Source organism: Nicotiana tomentosiformis, chromosome 9 (genome assembly GCF_000390325.3).
Source record: "Nicotiana tomentosiformis chromosome 9, ASM39032v3, whole genome shotgun sequence".
NCBI lineage: Eukaryota > Viridiplantae > Streptophyta > Magnoliopsida > Solanales > Solanaceae > Nicotiana > Nicotiana tomentosiformis.
The window spans coordinates 73,448,329-73,475,565 of NC_090820.1; positions in this window are offsets into that span (position 1 = coordinate 73,448,329).

A 27,237-nucleotide genomic window follows, 5' to 3' on the forward strand; every position below is an offset into this window, starting at 1 on the left:
GAACTATCTCGACTCGCCTGGCAACATTGGCAGCTGCCTGAAAAGAAACCTCACTCCCAATCTCCTTAGCCATCTGCAATCTGATAGGATGAGCAAGTCACTAAATAAACCTCCTCACCCTCTCTCTCTCTCTCTCTCTCTCTCTCGGTAGGATGCAGAAAAAGAGCATGACGGGCCAAATCTACAAAATGGGTCTCATACTGAGTAACAGTCATACTGCCCTGTTGGAGACACTCGAACTGACGACGATTCTCCTCTCTCAATGTGATAGGGAGAAACTTCTCTAACAAGAGCTAGGAGAACTGGTCCCAAGTAAGAGCAGGTGATCCAACTGGTCTGGTCAATAAATAATATCTCCACCATTTCTTGGCAGAACCTGATATCTGAAATGCAGCTAAATTGACCCTATTGGTCTCCACTATACCCATGTTCCGTAGCACCGCATGGCAGCTGTCAAGATACTCCTGGGATCCTCTGAAGGAGCACCACTGAAGTGAACTAGGAAGAGCTTGGTAAACTTGTCCAATCTCCATAAAGCCTTAGAAGACATAGCTGGCCCATCACCGGCCTGTGCCACAATAACCGGCTGAACTACTCTGACTGGATGAGCTGCTGGAGTTTGATACTGGGGATCCATCTGCTCCGGAGTGTGAGTAGCAAGAGTCTGTGCTCCTCCCCTAGCCTGGAGTCTCTGCTCCTCCACTAGCCTGAGAGGAAATGTACTAGTCTGGGTCACACTCTCCATAAGGCCCACCAAACGGACTAAAGCATCCTGAAGCATTGGGGTGGCAATGAAACCCTTCGGGACCTGAGCTGGTCCGACAGAAATAGTCTTGGCTGGAACCTCCTCGTCAAACTCTACCTGAGGCTCCACTGCTGGTGCTGCTGCTCAAGCTCTAGGTTGAGCTATGCCCTTGCCTCGGCCTCTGGGATGACCTCGACCTCGACCTCTACCTCTCATAGGAGCTGCCATTGGGGGCTCTTGCTGCTGCTTAGCTGAAGATGAGGTACGCGTTCTCGCCATCTGCGAGAGAATAAGAGTAGATGAGTTCAATTAGCAATGAGAGAACAAAATCGCACGAAAGAGAAGAATGTAAGTGAAATCTGTTCCTAAACTGCATAGCCTCAGGAAGATAAGTACAGACGTCTCCGTACTGATCCTCCAGACTCTACTAAGCCTGCTCGTGAATTGTGACACCTAGACAACCTAGTGCTTTGATACCACCTTGTCACGATCCAGAATTCCCACCTTCGGGACCGTGATGGCGCCTAATATTACACTTGCTAGGCAAGCCAGTGTTATAGAGTTCTTTAAACCAATTTTTTCCAATTTCAATAACAGAATCAATTAAGCTAAATAGAAGCTAAAATTGAATGCGGAATAACATAATGCCCATAATATCTGATACAATTCAGATCCGGAGTCACAACTCACGAGCTTCTAAGATTTTCTACAAACAAAGTCTGAAAGAAATACAACTGTTCTGAATGAAAAGAAACAGTAAAATAGGAGAGATAGAAGGGGACTCCAAGGTCTACGGACAACAGCAGATCTACCTTGAGTCTCCAATAAGCAAATCTAAGCTGCTAAGCCTCACAATCAGCTAGGGCCGGTACCAGAATCTGCACAAGAAGTGTAGAGTGTAGTATGAGTACAACCGACCCCATGTACTCGTAAGTGTCGAGCCTAACCTCAACGAAGTAGTGACGAGGTTGTGACAAGACACTCACATAATAAACCTATGCAGATAACAATATATATACAAGAAAACAATAGTAACAACTAAACATGTATTATTGGGAGGGGGACATGCTAAAGGGGCACACAATATAAGAGATACAACCGAAATGATAACCAGAACAATCAACATGCTTTTAACCAGTGAAATTAACTAAACACAATGAAGAAAATTTGCACGGCATCACCCTTCATGCTTTTACTCTCAACCTCACAATATAAATCATTAGATGCGGCACGGTATCACCCTTTGTGCATTAGCTCTCATAATATGGCACGGCATCACCCTTCGTGCATTAACACTCACAACATGGCACGACATCACCCTTTGTGCATTAACACTCTCCCTTACCATAATACAATGAACAGTTAACAACAGGGAGATAGAATAACAAGTACAGGCCTTACTTCAACATTTGGTTCCACAATATCAACCTCAACTTAGGAATCAATACTCAATTATCACCAGCTGATCCGTAAACATGATAAGAATGATCAATTTAACAATACTAGTTTAAACATGGATAACATGAACAAAGGAAGCTATAATTGCAGGAAACCAAGCCCCGCCCGCATACTTTAACCCGACTATAACACATAAGTACTCGTCAACTCACATATACGTTGCTCCACAACATCTAAACATGTAGCAAATAGGCAAACATGTCTTATTCCCTCGCTCAGAAGACCAAACTCAAAGCTCAGCCACTGCTTTACCTTTCAAACAAGTCTCCAAACCAATATAATCTAGAGATTTACCAATCAAACGATTAAAATTAAGCCTTACAAATTACCCACGATTGTAAATAATCTAATTTAGGCCATTATTGAAAAAGTTAACAAAAGTCAACACCCATGCTCGCTTGGTCCAAACCTGAAATTCGGACCAAAACCCGATTACGCATTCACCCCCAAGTTCGGTTATGTAATTTTTTTTGGAATCCGACCTCAATTTGATGTCTAAATCCCTAATTTACCAAATCCCTAATTTCTAACCCAAAAATCCCCAATTTTCGCCATTAAAACTCTAGATTTTAGGTTGAAATCTTAAGAAAAGTAGTGAATGATTGATAGAAACTATTTTAGAATCACTTACCAATGTTTTGGAGAAGAAACGTTCTTTGGAAAATTGCCTCTAGGGTTCTTGAGTTTGAAATTTTGAAGAATGAACCAAAAATCCCGTCTAAGTCATATTTTACTCAGCTGCAGATGTGACAATTGCGGTATCATGTTCGCAATTGCGAACTCCTTCAGAAATCCCAGTGATCGCAAATGCAAACCCTACAACCCTCGCAAATGCGGCCCTACCTTCGCAAATGCGAAAATTCTCAAAACAGTGTTGAGTCGCAAATGCGACTCTGCCTTCGCAAAAGCGGAATAGACAAGTTCACAAATGCGAACTTTAGCCTCGCAAATGCGAGTACCCCCTGCCATGCCCTGGATCGCAAATGCTATAGTCTCTTCGCAAATGCGAGGCTCGCAAATGCGAGATCTGCAGCAGACACCAGAAATAAAAATGCATTAGCTATGTTTTCTAAGTCCATTTCACTCTGTAACCTATCCGAAACTCACCTGAGCCCTTGAGGCTCTAAACCCACTATGCACGCAAGTCTAAAAATATCATACGAACTTGCTTGTGCAATCAAATCATTAAAATAACAACTAGAACTATGAATTTAGTATCAAATCAAAGGAATTTTTCTAGAAAACTCATGAACTTCTAATTTCACAACCAGACGTCCGAATCACGTCAAACCAACCCTGTTTCTCACCAAATTTGACATACAAGTCATAAATATAGTATTGAACCTATACCGGGTTTCGAAAATAAAATACGAATCCAATATCCAAAAAATCAACTATGGGTCAAACATTTCAAATTCATTAAGCCTTTAACTTTCAAATTTCAACAAAGCGCGATAACTCGGGTTAGGGACTTCTGAATTCTATTCCGAGCATACGCCCAAGTACCAAATCACGATACGGACCCATCGGGATTATCAAAACATAAATTCGGCTCTGTTTGCTCAAAACGTTGACCGAAGTCAACTTAAATAGATTTTTAAGGCTAACATTTCTTATTTTCTCCGTTTTTACATAAAAGCTTTTCCAGCAAAATGAGGTATTTAATACTCGCACGCAAATCAAAGGAGCTAAAATGAGGTATTTAATACTTCATGGCGCATAATTCGGTTCTAAAATATAAGATGACCTATCGGGTCATCACAACTTCATCTGTGGATCAATTGGAAATTCAATTATATTCGATTAAAACTTACTATAGCACTACATCTTATAGAATTATAATTGTTATAGTAAGTTTTAATCGAATATAACTGAATTTCCAATTGATCCACGGATGAAGTAAACGAGCAAAGTACTAATAAGGTGATCGAGAATAAAACATTCAAGATTATGTATGTGTGCTCATACACACACACACACATATGTATTAAATATTAAATATTATTTATTTAAAAGCTATTTATATAAAATTTACTAAAACCGACCGACTTCGATTGGTATTTTTATTAAATTAAAATTTTTAAAAAATTGAAATTAAAATTCCGACCGAATTCGGTCGAAAATGTTTAATTAAAACTTATTTCCGTTGGTAAATTTTATATATAAAATTTACCAACTGAAATAAGTTTTAATTAAACATTTTCGACCGAATTCGGTCAAAATTTTGAAAGTTTTTAATTAAAATTATTTTTGGTAGATAATATGCAAGTATGATCAGGTCTTGGTCAAAGATTGACCAATTTCCGACCGAAATCGGTTAGAAATTTTATATCTTTGTTGTGGGACCACTATTTCCGTTGTTAGAAATATTTTCTTTGACTTTTGCGATCAATTTACTATTTTTTCGACTGATTTCGATCTGTTTTGTTTCCGACCGATTTCGGTCGGTAATCTTTGGACGGTTTTTGCCCATTTTCTAGTAATGGTAAATACATATATACCAACAGATGATTGGGAGTATGCCCAAAGTTTCAGCTAGACCAAAAGTTGTTTTTACTATGTGGCTGAGCAGGGGCGGCCCTTTCCTAAAGCAGGTAAAGCAACTTCTTTAGGCCCCACATTTTTAGGGCCCCATTTTTTATTACACCTAATAGACTATATATAAACTAAAAAAAAGTTCTGTGAAGTGAATTGTTTTGATTTCTTTCTTAACAAATATAGAGAAGAAGGATTTGCAACTGTTGTGATTTCTGCCAAGGAAATTGTATTTGAAATAAATATCGAACCCGAATTTCATAAGAAACATGTGATATATAGGAAAAAATAATTTGATGAGAATGTTGATAATGAAATCTGAAAATCCCTCGAAGAGTCCTTCAGAGTTGATTACTTTTTATACATAGTGGACAAGGCTATTTTTCACTTCAAAATAGATTTGAACAATTCGAAGCATATGAAAATATTTTTGGTTTTCTATTTAGCGTTAAAAACCTGAGATCACTAGATGATGGAAATTTAGAAAAATATTGCCTTAATCATGAATATTTCTTAGTGTTAATAACTCACGTTACCGTTACTTCAGCGGAAAGAAGTTTTTTCAAAATAAAAATTGAAAAAATCTTAACTAAGATCAACAATGTCTCAAGAGAGGTTAAATGAATTAGCTATATTGTCAATTGAGAAAGATTTATTGGAAGAAACTGATTTTAATTTTTTTAATATCTTTGCATCTAAAACAAAAAAAAAATTATTAAAAAGGTTAAGGCCCATCATAAAGTTTGGTTTTAGGCCACAAAATTCGTTGGTCACTCCTGTGGCTGAGGTACGAAATATGAGTTGATAGACTTATGAAAGGGAGCATGCAAGTTGATCCAACATGTGCCTTATGCAAAATAGAGAACGAAACCAAAGATCGTGACTTTTTCTTGGAGTGTAGATTCTCTAAAAGGGTATGGTCAAAATTGATGAACTGGTTGCAGGTACAATGGCACATAAGCATCTTTGGACTTTGATCAAAATGGTATATCCTGAGCATGTACTTTCTATATGGAGGGGAAAAAACACTAGATTTCATGAGAATGAGAATACTGAAAAGACCGGTGATGGGGATTAATTTCGAAGGAATGGACTGGTTTTTCACCAGTCAGAATTCTGTTTGTTTCCTCTTGGTAATTCCTCGGGACAATTCTTTCAAAGGAATACATTCATTTTTAATACAAGCTATTAATTATTTAGTTAATTATTCCTCTGAATTACAATAAAATTCCATAAATAGCATGCAAATATAACAGCAAAGTGCGCGATACCCCGTTTTATACTATCTGTTCATCTAAAAAATAATTTCAATATCTGTTTATAATAAACATAATCAATAACCTAGAAAATAAGGCAAGTCGCTACAATATGTTAAAATATACCGGTCTTATAAAAAAAAATATTATTTTGCATATAAATTAAATTTTATTTTTTAGACGGATTTAACTTCTATAATTGGATCTAAGATGAAAACTTTGCACTATCTTTCAATTTACATTAGTTTGGAACACCAGTTATAAACAAGAGGGGAGGACAAATAGTGTATCAACAAATTTTCAACCTATTAAAATTTGACTTTCACAGACCCAACCATTTACTTACTATCACCAGAAGTAGAGTCTAACAATTGGTTCTACTGATCCGTGTAACAAATATGTGTGGAAAGTAAATAAGGCAGGGACTTTTTACGTGGAAAAGTTCTTTCTCACGGGAGTAAATACTACGACTCAACTCTGGAATTACTCTCACAAAACTTCATGAAAATAATGAAACTCTTAGCCTAAAAGTCAAAGATCTCAAATAAAAAAACCCCACAATAGTGCTGTTATTTTGTGGCTTGAATTATTTTCTTGTATTTTTAGAAAACTCATAATCCGTATAGGTTTAGGAAAACCCATTGTCCTAATATATTTGGGAAAGGAAAACCTATAATCCTTGTCATATTGAAAAACCTTTCTCTTATAGGTTTGGGACTATTTGGGGTCTATATTTAGGTGTTGTCGTTGGAGATTCTATAGATTGTATTGTGCTTTTCTTCTCATTCATAGTAGAAAACTCTCTCTGTTTCTTCCCCGAGGATTAGGCTTAGTCGAACCTCGTTAAATTCTTGTGTTGATTTTTCTTCTCTATTTGCTTTGTGTGTGATTGTGTGCTAGTTAACCCATGATCTTCCGCAACAACTAGTATCAGAGCAAGGTTCGGGTTTCTACATATAATATAGGGTTAAGATGTCTTCATCATCTTTAACAAAGTACAAAGTAGAGAAATTTGACGGCGGTTCTAGTTTCAGTCTATGGAAGATTAGGATAAAATCGTCCCTGGTATTACAAGAGTTATGGAAGGCAACTGATGAGTATTTTCCTGAAGAGATGACAAAGACAAAGAAGGCAGACCTGAAGGAGAGGGATTTGAATGTGATTTTCATGAGCGTTACAGATAGCGTTCTTCGAGAAATTGTTGAAGAAACTTTTGCAGCAACAACATGGAAGAAGCTAGAAGATATCTATTCTAAGAAATTACTAGCAAATCGCCTCTACTTGAAAAGGAGAATATATAATCTCTGTATGAACGTAGGTACACCTGTTAAAACTTACCTTGATGAGTTTAATTCAATTATAATAGACTTGAAGAACATGGATATCAAAATTGAGAGTGGGGATCAGGCCTTGATTGTGTTATGTTCTTTACCACCGTCTTATGATACTTTTACCGATACGCTTCTATATGGGAAAGACAACATTTCACTGGAAGATGTTAGTAATGCACTAAAATCTAAAGAGTTGAAAAAGGGCTTTCCAGATAGTAGAATTGAGGGCGGAAGTCTTGTGATTAGAGGAAGAACACAACAAAAGGACTTTTATAGGAAAAAGTCACCGCTAGATCAAAGTCCAGAACAAGGAAGTAAAACTGTTATGAGTGCGGGGAGCAAGGTCACTACAAGAGAGATTGTCCTAAGTTGAATGAGAAAAAAGAGAAGCAGAAAATAGATAATTCGGAAAATATTGTTGACACTGGCAATAGTTCTAATGATAGTGACTATGTAGGGGAAGTCTGGGCTATAAGTTCTAGTCATGGGTAGAATTCTTGGGTTCTTGATTCTGGTGCTACTTCCCACATGTGTCCACACAAGAATTGGTTTGCAGCTTACAAGCAAATGAGTGGGACTGCCTACATGGGAGATGATAATTCACTACCAGTAGAGGGTATTGGTAACATCAAATTGAGAATGTTCGATGAAATTATCAGAAACATTGAGTGTTCGCATGTTCCTCGGATAAAGAGAAATTTGATTTCTCTTTCGACTTTGGATGATCGAGGGTATAAATTTCACTCAGAGAATGGAATACTTAAAGTGTGTAAAGTCTCCATGGTACTCATGAAGAGTAAACTGCATTCTAAATTGTATCATCTTCAGTCTAGTGTAGTTAAAGGGAAAGCTGCTATAGCTTCTGGGAAAAGTGATCTGAATCAGTCTCAGTTATGGCACTTGCGACTTGGTCATATGAGTGATAATGGTTTGTCTTTATTGAGTAAGCAAAATTTGCTGAATGGGTAAAAAATCAAGTTTTGAATTTTTATGAGCAATGTGTGTTTGGTAAAGAGAGAAGGGTAAAGTTCCGCAAGAAGGTCGAGCACAAGACCAGAGACAAGTTAGATTATATACATTCAAACTTGTGGGGTCCAAACAGAGTTCCCTCCAAGAGTGGTGCCAGGTAATTTATGACTTTTATTGATGATTACTCAAGGATGGTGTGGGTGTATTTTCTGAAAATAAAATATGAGGCATTTCCGACATTTGTTAAATGGAAGACGATGGTTGAGAGGCAGACGGAAAGAAACGTTAAGCGTCTTCGAACTGACAATAGGTTGGAATTTTACAATTATGAGTTCGATAGTTTCTACAGCAGATAGGGCATAGTGAGACACCGCACTTGTGTCGGAATACCACAACAAAATGGTATTGCAGAACGTATGAACAAAATGCTTTGTGATAGGACACAGAGCATGCTTTCACACTCATGTGTTAACAAAGATTTTTGGGCTGAAGTAATCAATACAACTTGTTATTTGGTCAACAAATATCCACCCACAACTATTGAGTTCAAAACTCCTTTCGAGGTATGGTCCAGTTCGCCTGCTGATTATTCAAATTTAGGGATATTTGGTTGTCTTGCTTTTGCTCATGTGAGGGATGGAAAACATGAGTCAAGGGCAAAATACTGCATATTTCTAGGGTATGCAACTGGAGTGAAAGGTTATAGGTTGTGGTGCACAGATCAAAAGACTCCAGGGCTAATTATCATTAGGGATGTAACATTCAATGAATCTGCCTCACTAGATAGTCAGAGGGAAAAGGCAATAGCAGAAACATATTGTGGTGTCAGTGACCGTATAGAGCTAGAAATTGAATCTCCACTAGCTCAATCCAGTAGTTCTAAAGGAGAGGAAGTGGAGGAGGTGCAAAATATTGATCAAGATGATAATATTAATGCACTTGTGTAGCAACAACCATATAGCATTGCAACAGGCAGAGAGAAGAGAGTGATCAACCGACTGCAAACGTAATTGATGGAAATCTTCTTGGATATACAAATGCTGTGGGATTTTCTTTAGCAGTTGCAAAGACCATTGATGCGTTTGAGTGTTATAGCTATCCAGAAGCTATTCTGGGTACAGAACCAAATCGACGGATTAGTGCTATGGCTGAAGAGATTGAGTCTCTTAATAAGTTTAGGCGTTTCCTAGACTTAGTTGATGTGTGCGGCAATGGGTAGAGCCCTCGTGAGGGCTGAGGGCAAGGTAGAGAGACTTTGTTCCTGTTAATGATTAATGAAGAGAATTCAAGCCAAGGAGAAGATTTGTTATTTTGTGGCGTGAATTATTTTCTTGTAGTTTTAGGAAACTCATAATCCCTATAGGTTTAGGAAAACCCTTTGTCCTAATAGATTTGGGAAAGGAAAATCTATAGTCCTTGTCAAATTGGAAAACCTTTCTCTTATAGGTTTAGGACTATTTGGGGTCTATATATAGGGGTTGTAGTTGGAGATTATATAGATTGTATTGTACTTTTCTTCTCATTGATAGTGAAAAACTCTCTCTGCTTCTGCCCCGAGGATTAGGCTTAGCCGAACCTCGTTAGATCCTTGTGTTAATTTTTCTTCTCTATTTGCTTTGTGTGTGATTGTGTGCTAGTTAACCTACGATCTTCCGCAACAAGTGCTTTATATACGCAAATAAGGTTATAGCTCAAAATACCTACTACAAGATCTAGACAAACTAGAAGAATTAAAACAAACTCAATCGCATGAGCTTAATTCCCTATAACATTATGCATCTACAATTACAAATTCTTTGCTACGAATAAAAAAGTCGTGGCTACTACCTAGCAATAGCCATAAAAATTGAAATTTCATGGCTATTTACAATTTGGTGAAATTTTTAGCTAAAAAAATTAAATTGGCAAAGCAAACTCCTCATTTTTTCTATAGTTTATTAGTATCGTGGCAATAAATGTGAAAATAGCTACAAATTTATTGTTGCACTAAAGTTTTGTAGCTACTTATTAGTTTTTGTCGCGTATTTAAATTATTATAGCAATAATAACCTTTTAGCCCCAATAAATCATGTCAAATAAAATATCGAATATCTTTGCTTCAAGTTATAAAAAGCATGACAATAGTTGGCTCAATAGCTACGATGAAATATCATGGCAATATAATATATAGCCACGAATTTATATAGCTACGATAAGTATTGTAGCTAATTCTAAATTTTTGCTATGCATTTGAAGTCACCATAGCAATTGTAATCGTCTATCCACGATACATTTGTTTGCACATAATTCTAGAGCTAAAAGAATAGTCTTGCTTCAATTTCCAAAAATTATAGTAACTGTTGGTGTATAAAAGCTATATTTATTTGACATAATAGATAATTTCTTATTTTGGTTACTCCTTACCAAGATATATAGATACACTAGTTAATTTGTTCCCGCTTCGCGCGGTCAAACATGATTTTTTTTTAAATTTAATTGATATAGATAAGAAATAAAAAAAATTATAATATAAAAATAAATATATAATGTAAGACATCACATATTTAGTAGATTTTAAATGATAGAGTTCTAATCCAATACAACATGCCTAAACTAATCAACTATTTTTTCCTTTCCTATTTATAGAGTTACACATCGTACAAACTCTACTCTTCCCAATCCAATCATCCCTTTTTTAGGCGGTAATAAAGTTACATGAACCAATACATGGATGTTGATTATTATAACTGCAACATAAAGTGTTGCATTTGTTTTTTATAAACTACCAAGTAATGGTGGGGGTTCAGGTTGGAATCACAGTAAAAAAGGAGTCACATACCAAAGTAGAGTAAAGATCATTTAATCCAGTTAACCAACATCTATCTAAGATTTTCTTTTAATGAAGTAATTTATTGATTGGCATCCGGAGGATCCATAGCAGAGCAAGAGCGACATGAGCTTACCAGCACTTTTACTAAAAATAAAGCCGAAAGCAGACATCTTATATGAGTTAAAGGTTGAATTGGAAGATGACCCAATACTATTTTCGTATTTAATAGTGGTATTCAGCTGGTGCTTCTCTCTGTCAGCAAAATCACAAAGCTCCAATCATGTGGCAGAGGAAGAGAATGTAGGAAACTGAGCATTGATCATGAGCTTCATAAGATAATTGCACTGTTCAGTGACTCTTCAAAAAGATGTTCTGATGGCATCAAATCTCTAGGTGCATTTGTATGATTGCATCTCCCAATTCCCAACATACGACAGAAGGCAAGCATTGAAAAATGAAAGATTGCAGCTTAATTTTTGTGTTACTGCCACAAATGCATGAACATGTTTCTAGTAGTATGAGGCATTAAAAGTGAAACCTGCACTTTTGCAAAAATAAGTAGACTTTAGTTGCAAGTTCACCAATGCAAAATAAACGATTGAAAGTCTCTTCAGAGTATTCATTACAACAGAAGCATCTAGATTGACCATGCACATCAATTTTTCTGTGAATATCTTCGATGGAAAGCTTGTGCTCAAGTAACCCTGTACATGAAAAAAGATGCTTTAAAGGAAATTCTATTGTGCCATATTTTAACACAAGTGAGTGCAGAATTCTGAGTTTGCATGAGAATATTTCAAGCTGATTTGCATGTTAAAAAGCAGTTCAGTGAGCAGTCCAAATTGGGAAACATCACTGGAATCATTAAATAAGTCATTATCCTCTCATATTTCTCGTCTAAGTCTTTATCCCGCATCCGTGACTTTGTCTCAGTCCCGTCGTCGCTTTGGTGCAACTATCGTCCTCTGTCCAAAACCTAAAAACTATTGTGACCTATCAAACACTCATACTATTGTCTAAGTGTGTCTAGTGAACACAAGAAGTAGAATTACGAGTTTGCATGAGAATGTTCCAAGTTGTTTTAAATGTAAAAATAATCAGTTTTGGCTAGCAATCCAAATAGGGTTATATTTTTTATAAGTTCCAAGTTGTTTTATCTTTTAAATGTATTCCATTTAGTAGCTCAAGACTTACACTACCGGTTCTTGGGGTTGATGTAGTGTTTTCACACTTTGATGTTGATTTTCAGTTATATTTTTGCACTTATCCATATTATGACAGTTGAACATCCCTTATATTATTCGTTATGATTATTTATGTGTGTTTCTTCTAGAAGTGTTGACCTGGGTAACCAGCTTTGATATAGGTCCAAGGCCAGAACATTTGTCCCACAAAAGGAAAGATTATTCAAGATTACCTTGTTCTAGTTTCCACAGAATCAATGGTTCACACTTCACAGTAATGCTTAGTCCACAATAATTTTCTCCAAATGTGTGACTGCCCATACATCCATTTCTTAGCAACAGGGTAAATATGTTGTAATATTTAACCTGATGTTCACGTATTAGTTCCCGCAGGTGAAAAAAGTGTTAGTTTTACCTTTCCTGATACAACTTTTTTTCTCTAATTCTCTATCTATTTTCTCTTCGTTTTTCCTTCTTTTTCTATTTCAATAAACATGCTGCCCTTAGAATAAGAGTTCAACTTATATTGATAACTGATGCTTGATGGAGTATAAATAGGATAGGCATATAGATTATCTCGTTCCATCAATAATACCGAAAGAGTAATTACAATGCAGCAATTAAAATCCTACTTAAAGTAGTGAAAAAACAAAAGAATGTAGTACTTTGCTACTTTAGGAAGTACAAAGCAGAAGAAAAGTAATTATGGGGCAGTCATTAAATAAGAGAAAAGACTGATATCTTCTTAAGAATATACGCTACGAAAAGTACCAAGTCAAATTCTTTCACTACGAGCCTGCATAAAACTTTTGGAGTGAACAACATAACAATTGGTTTAGATAGCTTGACAACCAAGGGGTGTGAAGTTCAATACATACCTCATGCCATTTGATCAGATGTGCAACTTTAATTCAGTGAGCAGTAGTTCTCGGAGTTTCAGGAAGTGCGCATAATAGAAACTTCACTTCTGCCTTTAGTTTCCTTACATCTAATAAATCAAATACAAGCCTTCAACCAGTAGATATACTATGGCATATGGTTGGTTATAAAAAGGTATAGTTCAAGAAAATGAATAGTTCTGGGAAAACGAAATATCATGAAAATTGATGTCTTTTCATCTTTCATTTTCTTAAATGTCTTTCGACTTTATTTGAGTAATGTTATTAAACAGTTTTTTTTTTTGTTAAATAAGACAAAGTGAAAAGTAAGTAGAAAAAATGAAGGAAAAACCCCCAGTCGAAAATAAGAACAAAAGAGAGAAAATTTAAAATGAACTTGATGACGAAAATCCTTCAGAAAAGTACCATGTACAATTCAGAAAGCACAGAGAAAATAAATTAGGGTTTTACCATAAGTTATTTTCTGTAAGTAGAGATTTGAAACCAATTCTTTAATGGTAACTTCATCTCCTCTGCTTTGCATCCTTTTCTTTTTCTTTATCACACTACTTACGAATCACATTGCCTGGTACGAGAGGGAGAGATACAGTGGAACATATAATTATCGGACAAGGTAGTAGAGAGTGACTTTTCAGCGAGGGGAAGCGACTTTTCAAGAGACCTTTTTTTTAAATAATAAATAAATTTAATTTTCTGAAAGGCCTAAAAATGAGAAAATAGATAAATAATGATTCTAGTCAAAGAGATATGACACCTCACCTCTTCTAGTCCCTCCTTTATATAGATATATAGATGTGTATCAATAAAAATAGGACAAACATTTGACGCACCTTGTGTCAATTGTGAAATAGAACGTACTAGAGAGAGTAGGAAGGCAAGAGGTTTAGTCACTAGTTCATTAGTTGGAATGACTGCAAGGAACTTCGGTTGGGTTGGTTAGAGTTTATAAATCCAAGTGTGGAATTTAGTAAAATTCTTATAACCACGTAGCTATTCCTAAATCAAGTGTCATGCATTGGAAATTTGTCAACAGAAAAAGCAGTCATCTCAACTTCAGCAACTATTTTTATGCTTCAATAGAATCTACTTCGATAAACAACTAGGCTATATTTAATAATATTTATTTATTAATCTAACAAAAAAATCGCCATAGTTTCCCCGGACAATCCACCAACTTAACGCCATGTAGAAAAGATCATTCGAACTCAATCCAATTACAATTATTAACTCAACAATATTGAATATTAATTCAAATTCAATCAAAATAATTAAGTATAAAAAGTAATAATGTATAAGGTAAAATCGGTTCATATTAAATACTCGAATGATAGAATGACACGTGGAACCGGGGACAGGCGAAAGATGAAGCGAGTGGAAACCAAGACCGAGGCCAACAACTTCGGTTGACATCGGGTAGATCCCGAAGAGAACATTGCTAACGAGGGCAAACAGATATTTACCACCAAATGACATTCAATAAAGAATATTCCCCAGTATTAAATGCAAATTCCATTACAGAGAATTTTGGTATTCATAGCCTGCCGTTACATATTCATCAATGGTCCCCATTATTGTTATTTAAGAGGGGATTGATCCTAGGACCTTGTTCCCTAGGTATAGCTATAAATAGTGACTTCAAAAGCCATTGTAAGGGGCAAAATGTCTGAAAAACTTATGCTACACATTATTCCACGCTAAATCATACTTTATTTTTGGTCTATCAATATTCTTATTGCTGCCTCCAGAAGCTTGCTCCCGGAATCAAGATGTCCGCTATCTTATCTTGATTTCAACACTAAGTCTTGCATTTTACTTAATTTATGTATCATTTTGGGATCAAATCGGTTCGCTTGTCTATAAACCACGCTATAAATTTAACTGTACCATTTTACAAGTAAACAGTTTGGCGCCCACCGTGGGGCTTAGACGGTTACGTAATTGAGTTGATCCTTATGTCTATTACTAATGTGTAAACATCGCACATAATGTTGGGGCACAGGAAAATCCGCCTCAACACGAGGATTCAATCAGCGACACCCGTAAAGAGGAGGACGTAGCCACGCCGGTTCATGGTGGGAGGTATCCCTCACACGTATGGGAAGAAACTCCTGATGACGCTGAAGATGAGCACTTTGCGAAAACGATGAGGATCATGAGGGAACAACAAAAGGCTATCATGGGCGGCCATCTATCACGGCAAGACCAGACCATGAAAAAATTGAGGCAAGTGTTGTCATGTACTTCCAACAACGCGAATGGAAGAGGTCCAGTTCCTCCCGGTGCCCCCGCAAATCAAACAGTGCAAAGGGTAGATAACAACACCCCGAGGGGTGAGGTCGGCTTCGACGGGGCTGGGGGGATCGTCAACGGATCTGTTAACAATAACGATAATGATCCTTTCAAAATCGAGTTCGTGCGATTTATGAGGGAAATAAACGCCCCAATGGACCAAATTTCGGGCGCACCACCAGTGCTGAAGGGCCCAGATTCAAAGAAATGCATCCAGTTGCCATTCAAACCGAGCGTAGCACCAAAGTTGATTTCGAACGGTTCAAAATGCCAGACGTGCTGAAGTATGATTGGACTTCGGATTTCCAGGAGCACGTCACCACTTATACAACGACAGTGAAAGGAAACATTGTATCCCCACATGAGATTGAGTCAGTCCTGCTGAAAAAGTTTGGAGAAACACTCACGAAGGGGGGCCTGACATGGTATTCAGTTTTACCCGAGTACTCAATAGATTCCTTCGAGATGGTTGCAGAATATTTCATCAATGCCCATGCCGGGGCCATAAAGGTACAAGCCTGTAATGCCAACATTCAAAATTGCGCAAGGAGAGTCTGAATTACTACGGGAGCTCATGACCAAGTTTCAGAAAGAAAGGATGCTGCTACCGACCGTGCCGGACGAATGGGCGGCTGAGGCGTTCATTAAAGGGTTGAACCCGAGGAGCTCCGACGCCTCCCGAAAACTGAAAGAAAGCATGCTCTAGTTCTGGAAAACCACATGGGCACATGTCCACAACCGTTACGAATCAAAGATAAGAATAGAAGACGACCAGCTCAGTTTCCTGGCATCAACCAAGGGTCGGGATCGAGAAAAGAACAAGATAAGTCGAAGGATGATTTTGACGCAGATTGGCGATCTTCTAAGGGCCAGTTTTACACAATGAAAGGGCTGGAGGATGCGGTAGAGGGTTCCAGTCGGTGGATAGGTTCTCTCCCGATAGAAACTAACCGTGGCCGGAATAACATGTCATTACAGGACAAAGAGGTTCCAGGTTCCCGGGATTCCACCTATCCTAGACTGTCCAAGTACAATTTCAATGTCAGGACGGTGGAACTGATATCAGCAATGAGGAATATCAAGAAAGCACGGTTCCTAAGGCCGATGAGATCTGATCCCGGCTAAAGGGATCCTAATCTATGGTGCGAATATCATAGGACTATTGGCCATTGGACTGGGGACTGCCGACATCTACACAAGGAGGTAGCGACGTTGTTGAAAAATGTCCATCAAGAGAGTTCTTAAGCGACCGAGCCAAAAACAGTTATGGCCACAACCGAGATAACGCAGAGCCCTCAAGGATAGGTGAAGACCTTCCACAACAAGCCATCAACATGATTCTCGGAGGAAACAAGATCAACAGTGTGACCTTCTCGACAGCAAAAAAAGACAAAGGTGTCAGTGATTCATAGCAAGAGACTCCGGGAAGTCATTGAGGACGACATCACATTCACAGAAGAAGACACTGATGGACTCATACTGCTGCACAATGATCCCCTTATAATCTTTCTTAATGTTCTAGATTTTAAAATTAAACGTATTTTGATGGACCTAGGAAGTTCAGCCAATATCATTCAATGGAGAGTACTGGAGCAATCCAAGCTAACCGGAAGCATCATTCCCGCCACGAAGCTCCTCACCAGGTTCAACTTAGCAAGTGTGACAACCCGAGGGGAGATCTTGTTGCCCTTAAATGCCAAAGAGGTAATGAAGAATACCTTATTTGAAGAGGTAGACGAAGACATGTGCTACAACATTATTCTTGGAAGGCCATGGTTTCACGAGATGAAGGCTGTTCCATCAATATATCACCAACTTCTAAAATTCCCAACTCCATAGGGAATCAAACAAATAAGAGGAGATCAACAGGGAGGGAGATGAACGCAATCTCGATTTTTGGCAGTAAAGGGAAGGAACATGCGGCATAGCAATTATAGGAACCGACGCCCGCTCCCGAACCAAACGAAGACAAAAAAGGGGAGGAGCCGTCGGAATCCTACCAGGTACCAAGGTATTTCGAGGTACCGGAAGAAATGGACGCGATCAAATTCACAGCGGAAGAACCCGAACAAGTCGCATTGTTCGAAAATTTCCTAGAAAGGAAGTTCCACTTGGGGACAGGACTAAAGCCCAAGCTCAGGTCAGGATTTATGGAATTTCTTAAAACTAATGTTGATTGTTTTGCATGGTCATACGCATGTCACGACCCAAAATCCAACTAGTCACGATGACACCTAACCCAACCCGCTAGGTAAGCCAATTAATAACTATCCAATTTAATGAAATTTATTAAGAGAAGAAATGATAATACAACTGCTTTTATACAAGAATTTGCCAAGGACTGGTAGTACAAATCATGAACTTCTAAGATTTAGATTTTTACAAAACTAAATTAAAATAATTACAACATCTGTTTGAAATGTAAATGAAGAGAATTCGAATCTAATGCTACCAAGGATAAGTGATAGCCATAACTGGAACACATGCGTATCTTCAAATCCAGCTTCCGTCGTACGTAGAAACATCAACATCCAACATCTGGACGTAAGGTGCAGAAGTGTAGTATGAGTACAACCGACCCCATGTACTCAATAAGTAACAAACCTAACCTTAGGTTGAAAGTAGTGACAAGCTGGGATAAAGGTCAGAGTCCAACTCTAATAACCAGCAACAATTCATAACAATATAATAATGATGGTACAAAAAAATAACTCAGCTCGTTCACAGTTACGGAAAATAGGCATGCTTTTCAAGTATAACAGTAAATCCCAAATCTTTCACTGAAAACCCCAAAGATATATGATTAAGTTTGAAAATCGTGATTTTCAAAAAAAACAAAAAATCAAAAATAAATAAGAGGTTTCATTTTTCAGATAGCATGAGGAAAGTACATCTCTATGCCTACGTATCAAAATGCAGGTGATATCAGGAATGTCACCAAAACCGGGTAGCGTAAGGTAATGCATCTTTATGCCTGTATCTCAAGTACGCATGTCAAATATAATGCATCTTAGCGATGAACTCATGTACTCACACTCTCAGGGTACTCAATATTTCTGTCTCGTATTCTCACTCACCATGCTCGATACGCATACACTCAGTCACTCCGTACTGTACATGGCAGATCCAGCCCAAACATAATAATTGCTAACAATTGCGCCCACTATGGATGTGCAAACTCTGGAGGGGCCGATCGAGCCCAAGCGCTATAATAAGCCAAATCCTGGCATGAATCAATAAAGCCTGTTGCGGCCTGCAACCCGATCCCATCATGAATCAATATTACAGGGCAGATCCAGCACAAAAATAATAAATCATGTTGCAGTGTGCACCCTGGTCTCATCAAGACCACTCACAATCCGGCCCTCAGGCCCCAACTCAGTCATCAATCTCTCCAGTCTCTCGGGCTCATAATGTCATGAAAATTAGCCCAACATGATGATATGATGTATCAATAAATAGCAATAGAGACTGAGATATGATATGTAAATGAACGAGTATGACTGAGTATGTAACTGCAATTTAAGCAAATAACTCACAACAGATATGACCTCAATGTGTCCCGATAGAATAAGCATATAGCCTAAATATGGTTTCTAACATGGATCACAGCTCAATTACTCTAGCACATAGAGATTTCATGGATAAAAATAAGATCAGGTAACTACACAGTATCATAGAATCAACTGAGTCAAAATTCACATGATGCACGCCCATACTCATGTCACCTAGCATGTGCGTTACCTCAACATCAAACACATAACACGTATGTTTAGGGGTTCATACCCTCAGCACTAAGTTTTGAAGTGTTACTTACCTCGAACAAGCCAAATCCAATATCGAGTAAGTCAAACGATGCTCCAAAAATGCCATCCCGCGCGTACCGACCTCCAAACATATCGAAACTAGCCAAAAGAAACTCAAGAACATCAAATAATGCCTAAGGAACAATTCCAATGATAAAGGGCGAATCTTTAATCAAAGGCCTCAAAATCGACCAAAAAGTCAAACCCGGGTTTGCGCCTCAGAACTCGACGAACTTAAAAAATTTGGCAACCCATTTAATTACGAGTCCAACCATACTGGTTTCATTCAAATCCTACTCCAAATCGATGCACAAAACTCGAAAATTCACTCTATGAAACTTTAGACAAAAACCCTTAATTAATCTCTTGAAACCCTCGATCAAATGCCAAAAAACGAAGATTGATTCACGATATAAAATCAAATATGAGTAGAGAACACTTACCCCAACCCACATGGTGAAAATTACTTCAAGAATCTCTTCAATCCGTGCTCCATAGCTCCAAATATGTAAAAATGGTTGAAACCCCCGAAATAGAATACATTATAATCACTGGACGGATCAATGAATCGCGATCGCGGAAATACGCTCGCGATCGCGAAGAAGAAAATCCATTGCCCCTGAAAATACACTACGCAATCGCGAACAAACCTCAGCAATCGCGATAGACAACCAACACTGCCTTCACATATACCCTACATGATCGCGTAACTACTTATGCAAACGCGAAGAAGAAACATCCTCTGCCCAGCTCAGTCCAAACTATTACGCGAACGCGTGCACCCTTGCGCGAATACGATGAAGACCAGCCTCCTCCCTATGCGAACACGGAGAGCAAATTTTCATAGTAGACTAAAACACCTTTCGCGATCACGGCCAAGCCTTCACGATCGCGAAGAACGCCAGAAGCAACAGGTAACAGCAGAAACCAGTAGATGAAAAACTATTCGAAATGATCCAAACTACGTCCGAAATGCACCCGGGTCACCTGAGACCCCTTCCGAATATACCAACAAGTCTCATAACATAATATGGACCTACGCGAGGCCTCAAATCACACATAACAACATTTAATTGACGAATCACACCTCAAATCAAAATTAATGAACTTTTAACTTCCAAAACTCGCGCCGTAACATATCAAATCAACCCGGAATGAACTCAAATTTTGTACACAAGTCCCAAATGACATATCGAAGCTATTCCAATTCCCGGAACCATAATCCGTATCTGATATCCTCAAAGTCAACTTCCGGTCAAACTTATGAACTTTCCAAACCTTTAATTTTCCAACCTTTGCCAATTAGTGTTGAATCCTTCTAGAAATATCTAAATGCAAATCCGGGCATATGCCCGAGTCCAAAATCACCATCTGGGCCTAACGGAACCATCAAAACCCCAATCCGAGGTCAGATGCTAAAAAATCAAATATGGTCAATTCTTCCAATTTAAAGCTTCACTCATGAAGTTCATTTTTCCAAATCGATTCCGAATAACCTGAAAACCAAACCTGACAATTCACACAAGTCATAATACATCATACGGAGCTACCTATGTCCTCAAACTACCGAGCGAAGTGCAAATGCTCAAACCGACTATTCGGGTCGTTACAACACGGATATGACAGGTATCCCGCTAGAGGTGGTCGTGCACAAGGTAAGCCTGGCCCCAACATCCCTCTGGTAAGGTAAAAGAAGCCCCCGATCGCCGAGGTCAAAAACAAGTTTGTCAAAGAAGAGGTAACTCGATTACTTGATATCGGTTTAATCCGAGAGGTAAGGTATCCCGACTGGCTAGCTAACGTAGTAGTAGTTCCAAAAAAGAATAATAAATTTTGCATGTACGTAGATTATAAGGATCTGAATAAGGCGTGCCCAAAAGACTCATTCCCATTTCCAAACATTGCTCAAATGATTGATGCAACGGCTGGGCACGAGTTGATGAGTTTCCTCGTTGCCTATTCCGGGTACAACCAAATCAAAATGAACTCGGAGGATCAGGAAAAAACCTCATTCGTAACGAACTTTGCCACATACTGCTACAATGTGATGCCCTTCGAGCTTAAGAACATCGGAGCCACTTATCAGAGGCTCGTGAACAAAATGTTCGACACAAAAATAGGGAAAACAATGGAAGTTTACATAGATGATATGATGGTTAAGTCTTTCAATGCAGGTGACCATTTGAAACACCTCCAAGAAACCTTTGACATCCTAAGGAAGCACAACATGAAGCTTAACCTCGAAAAGTGTGCGCTCGGAGTCAGCTCAGGTACGTTTTTAAGTTCCTGGTGTCACAAAGGGGGATCGAAGTCAATCCAGACAAGATTAAAGCCATTAAGGACATCCCAGACCAGCTGACAAACGTGAAAGAAGTCCAAAGGCTAACCGGAAGACTAGCCGCTCTAAGAAGATTCATTTCTCGGTCCTCAGAAAAAATGCCATCACTTCTTCTCACTTATGAAGAAGAAGAACAACTTCGAATGGATTTTGGAATGCCAACAGGCCCTAAAAGACCTGAAACGATATTTATCAAGCCCTCTATTACTATCAAAACCAGAGGAAGGTGAACAATTGCTAATTTACTTAGCGATCTCGGAGGTGGCGATAACTGTCGTTCTAGTTCGGGAAGTTAAAGGTACTCAATCTCCTATCTATTATGTTAGCAAAATTTTAATGGGAGCGGACACTCGTTATCCGTAGCTTGAAAAATTAGCCTTAGCTCTCGTAGTCGCCGCTCGAAAGCTTAGGCCTTACTTTCAATGCCCCTAATAGTTGTGGTGACAACTTTTCCTCTGCGGAATGTCCTTCACAGACCTGAATTGTCAGGCCGACTGGCCAAGTCGACAGTCAAAATGAGTGAATTCGACATCGAGTATAAACCCAGAACTGCGATCAAATCATAAGTTTTGGCCAACTTCATGGTCGATTTTAGTCCCGGGATGCTGCCTTTGGGCACCAAAGAAGCAGTGATGGTGTCGAAAATGACATCAAGAGTTTAGAACTTGTTCACAGACCGAACTTAAAATGTGAAAGGGTTTGGGCTCGGGGTAGTTTTAATTATACACTCTAGAGAAACTGGGAGGGCGGCCATAAAAATTGTTCCCTTGACTAACAATAAAGGCGAGTATGAGACTTTGATTGCAGGACTTGAACTGCCTCGGGGACTAGACTCTGAGGTCAATTAAATCAAATGTGATTCCCAACTGGTGGTAAATCAAGTATACAGAATGTTCAACACCAAAGAGGAACACATGAAACAATATGTGGTGAAAGTTGAAACTCTTCTCGCACGGTTCAGGGAATGGTCGATCACCCACATCCCATGAGAAGAAAATGTGAAAGTTGATGCACTGGCCAATCTGGCTCGTCCACGAAAATGAAATGATCAGATTTTGGTACGGTCGTACAGCTCATGCACTTGGTACTGGATGTGGAAGGTTATTATGAAGTAAATGTGACCAACTTGGTCTGGGACTGGAGAAATGAAATCATCGACTACCTTGAGCTTGACAAACTGCTCGAAGACCCGGAGGCATCCCGGGCACTCCGCACCAAAGTAGCTTGTTACAGCTTCTGGGGGAGGATAGTTATACAGAATGTCTTTCTATGGCCCGTTGGCCCGATGCTTGGGAGCCTCCAAGGACAATTACATCATAAGAGAGGTTCACGAAGGAATATGTAGAAATCATTCAAGTGTACATTTTTTGGTGTTAAAATTAGTTAGGGCAGTATACTACTGCCCCCGCCCCGGATGGAACAATACGCTAAGGGTTTTGTTCAGTAATACGACAAGTGTCAATGCCATGCGTCGTTAGTGCACTATCGGAAGAGCTACTGCACTCGGTATTATCCTCGTGGCCATTCATGAAATGAGGGATGGACATAGTCGGTTCGCTGCTACTGTCTCCCGATAAGGTAAGGTTTCTTTTGATTTTAACTGATTACTTCTCCAAGTGGGTTGAAGCAGGTACTTATCAACAAATCGGAGAGCACGAAGTGGTCGATTTCCAGTGGGAGAACATAATTTTGCCGGTTCGGAATACCAAAGGAGATTGCCTACTATAACGGGCCACAGTTCATAGGTGCAAAGGTTAAAAAATTTCTTGAAGTCTTGAAAATAAAAAGAATCACATCTTCACCATACCATTTGATCGCAAATGGCCAAGCAAAATCAACAAATAAGGTGAGTATTCAAAACCTCAAAAAGAGATTGGAAGCAGCTAAAAGTAAATGGCTCGAAGAATTACCAGGAGTGTTATGGGCATACCGGACAACAGCCAAGTCAAGCATGGGAGATAAACCTTTCTCTCTCGTATACGGAGCAGAAGCTCTGATCCTGGTGGAAGTAGGAGAACCAACCTTGAGGTACTTCCGGGTGGACGAAGAAAGAAACAACAAAGCATTGCTAGTCAAACTGGAGTTGTTTGACGAATGCAGGGACTTAGCACACATAATGATGGTGGCTCAAAAATAATGAATGGAAATGTACTATAACCGAATGGCCAATCTCCGCTATTTCAAAGTGGGAGACTTGGTTTTAAGAAAGGTGAAAACACTCGGGAGCTCAACGCAGGAAAGCTGGTCCAACATGGGAAGGCCCTTACCGGAATTTAGCCGTCATCGGGAAAAGATCATACAAACTGGAAAACCAGGATGGAGTTAAATTGCCGAGCAACTGGAATGTGACTCACCTCAAAAGGTATTATTGCTGATGAGCTCCGCTTACACTAAAAGTATGTGCTGCACTCTTTTTCCCTTCGTCCAGTTTTTGTCCTAATTGGGTTTTTTTGGCAAGGTGTTTAACAAGGCAGCAACGGAAAGCATACTATGAAGGAAATATTATCGGCAGAAGTAAGACCTTTAAATAACAAGGCATGAAAATGACAAGACACTACGGGATGGTTAGATAGTCTTTGGATCGATAGCAAAGTTCCTAACGGGAAACGAATCTTGCTATCAGACCAAAGGCTATTCAACCATACACGAGTGCTCCTTCCCTACAAGACACTGGGGGCTGGTTAGATAATCTTTGGCTCGGTAGAAAAGTTTCTAACGAGAAATGAAGCTTGCTACCAGACCAAAGATTATCCAACCATTCACTAGTGGAATCCTCAAAGGAGCAAGACTTCCAGTGTTCCAATTCGCATTATTCACATTTTAACAATGAGAGGGGAATGATATGAGAATACGGCAACCTGATTTTCATAGAAACTGGGACTACGAAATCTAGGAACAAAAGTGTCTCATCAGGACCGGAGATTGCGCAGCCAGTCCTGTAGAAACAAGTTGTACACATTAGCCACATGTAATGGCAATTCTTTTCAAACAACAAAATGAATGCTTATGTGTTTTTGAAGATAGAAGGAATAAAATAAAGTCCTTTTATTTTTATCTTGTTTCTTGTCCAAACGATGAATTGATTTTATCATTTAAAAGTTAATCAAGTAATTCATATGCTAGTGCCAGAATGAAAAGGAGACGTCCTCTTCAAGAGCATCATAAACATAAGATGGCCCTCTCTTATGAAACCCTTACAGTAAAGGTTTGGTTCCGCAAGAGTTTATACCAGAAACCCAAATGCTATCAGGTAATAATGCACCCAAAGCCTTGCATAATTCGAAGCAAAAAAGTAAACTTTTTGCAATGCTTAAACGAAAAGCACTTTTATATATCAAACATTCCAAGTAGCACAAGTACAAAAATACGTAAAGAAAACAACAAAAGAAAAAGAAAGAAAAAAACTAAACTACATCACCCCCAGAACTCAGAGGAAGAGAAGCATCAATGCCCCCAGGAGAAGTAGGCAGATCTGTCGGCGGCTCGGGATCTTGGCCTTCATCATTTTCCTATTTAAGTTCCTCCTTGGTTTCGGAGAACTCAGAACCGTAACCAGAAGAGTCAGTTGCATCAGGCTGAGATGGGAGGTGCCATTAAGCGGCTGACTCTAGCTCTCGGGCCGTAGCAATTTCATCGTCAAAATCAATGATGCCCGCTTTGTCCTCTTCCAAGGTTTTTCTCCTCATGCTATACATAGAATGTGTTTTTTCGATGATAAGGGAATCTTCTTAGCACTGAAGTTATGATTTAAGTCGATCAACCTCAGTCAAAAGGCCATCCCGCTCGGATCTCGTGGCCCTAAGGCTAAGATCAAGGTCACATATACTGGTTATATGAACCTTATTGTGTTCCATGACCCTCTTATACTTATCGTCCATCTGGGCACGCTTCTCCTCAGCATCACTAGCCTCTTCAGCTTTGGAGTTCAAGGTTGCCACCAAGTTATTCAATCTCTTAGTAGAGGCAGCGTCGCGCTCGGTAGCAGCAAGCACAACATTTTGGACCTCAGACCATTTAGCCTTGGCTTCTTGAAACTGCACATTTAACTGAGACGTTTCTTGGCTGAGGGCCATCACTTCCTGCTCACTATGCTGCAACTGGGCCTCCAACTCACTGGCCTCAACAACTTGTGCTTCCAGCACCAGGAGGCGAGCAACAACTTGGTCCCTCTCAGCCAACAATTGATCCCGCTCGGTTATAAGCATTTCTTTATTGAGGATCAACTTTTGAAGGCCCTCGAAAGCAAGAAAGTTGGCCTACGAAGCAAAGCTCAAGTTAAAAACTCTGTCATAGCAAGTCAAAAGGAAAAATACAGTAAAAAGAACAAGTACAATAACGTTGTTGCGTTGTGCGTGGCATTATTTATCATACACTCCCCCAAAAGAGAGTGTATTGTCTTCTTATCTTTTTCTGAAGCCAACGGCTTCAGGTAATTCACAAGTTCCACCGGCTGGGACAACAGATGGCACTCGGTAGATACCGAGAGGGAGGCACTCCTCCTCCTCTAGGGATATGAAAAGGGGGCGAATAGTTATACCCCAAATTCCCATGGTTTGGGGACTGGGGAGGAGGAATATTCTCCTCTAGGGTGTCTACAGCCGGTAGGGGTGATGTAGCATTTGCTTGTGACGAAGGTATGGTCGACGTGGAAGGAGATGAAACTGATACTATTTTGGGTTGAGAAGAAGCTGCGGAAAAGGCAGTGCTAGTTGTTGGTTGCTCACCAATCGAAGACAGAAAAAACCCGGTACTCAACCTCATAGTACCAGGAGCAGCAACTGGGATTGGAAAAGGAGAGTTGGCATTCTCCACCAAGTCAAACTCTCCCAAGAACGCTTGGGCATCGTCCCTGGTTAGGGTTATAAGCTCTTCATATTGAGCATTATGTTTAGCTGATGAAGGTTGTTATCTCTTTTGTAGTGAAGCCCCTTCATCACTAGACTCCCCATCATCATCAATCACCACAGTGGCTGCGGCTGGCTCGGGCGCGACTTTCTTCACCTTTTTATTCTTACCCTCGACCGAGGAAGAACACTGCCTTTTGGTTTCTTGTTCTCCAGCCGGGGAATCTTGCGAGGAAGCGCTTGCACCGGAAGCAGATCCGATGGCACCAGTTCGGGTGAAAGCCTCATTCAATAACCTCACAGCCTCCGTGAGATCAGCGAATCATCCTCCTCAATGATGGTAATAGAGTCCTGCGGGAGACCTAAATTCAACGAAAAAAAAGGTTAACCAATTTTCTTATGCACAAAAATGAGATTAGGACTAAATCAGTTTCACGAGTCAGCTTACCATGATTTTTGGCCACACCAGTATTTGGGGGCTAATTATTTCCACCGGTGGGTCTTAGGCATGGTAATATCTGGAATCTTTTGAACCCACTGGTCCAAGCCTTCAATCCTTGGTGGAGTCCACCGAGTTGCTGAAATAATGAAAAGATAAAGATCAGTAATGACATGAAACAACCTTTTTCAGAAAAAAGATAGACTTTGAGCTTACGTGTATGAGTCCAAGACTCAGAGAAAGATGGAATTGTGGCCGGGATGATATGGCAACAACTATAAACCACTCCATCCATCCACGATCGTTGTCGTCATCCATACTGGTGAGCAAAGCAT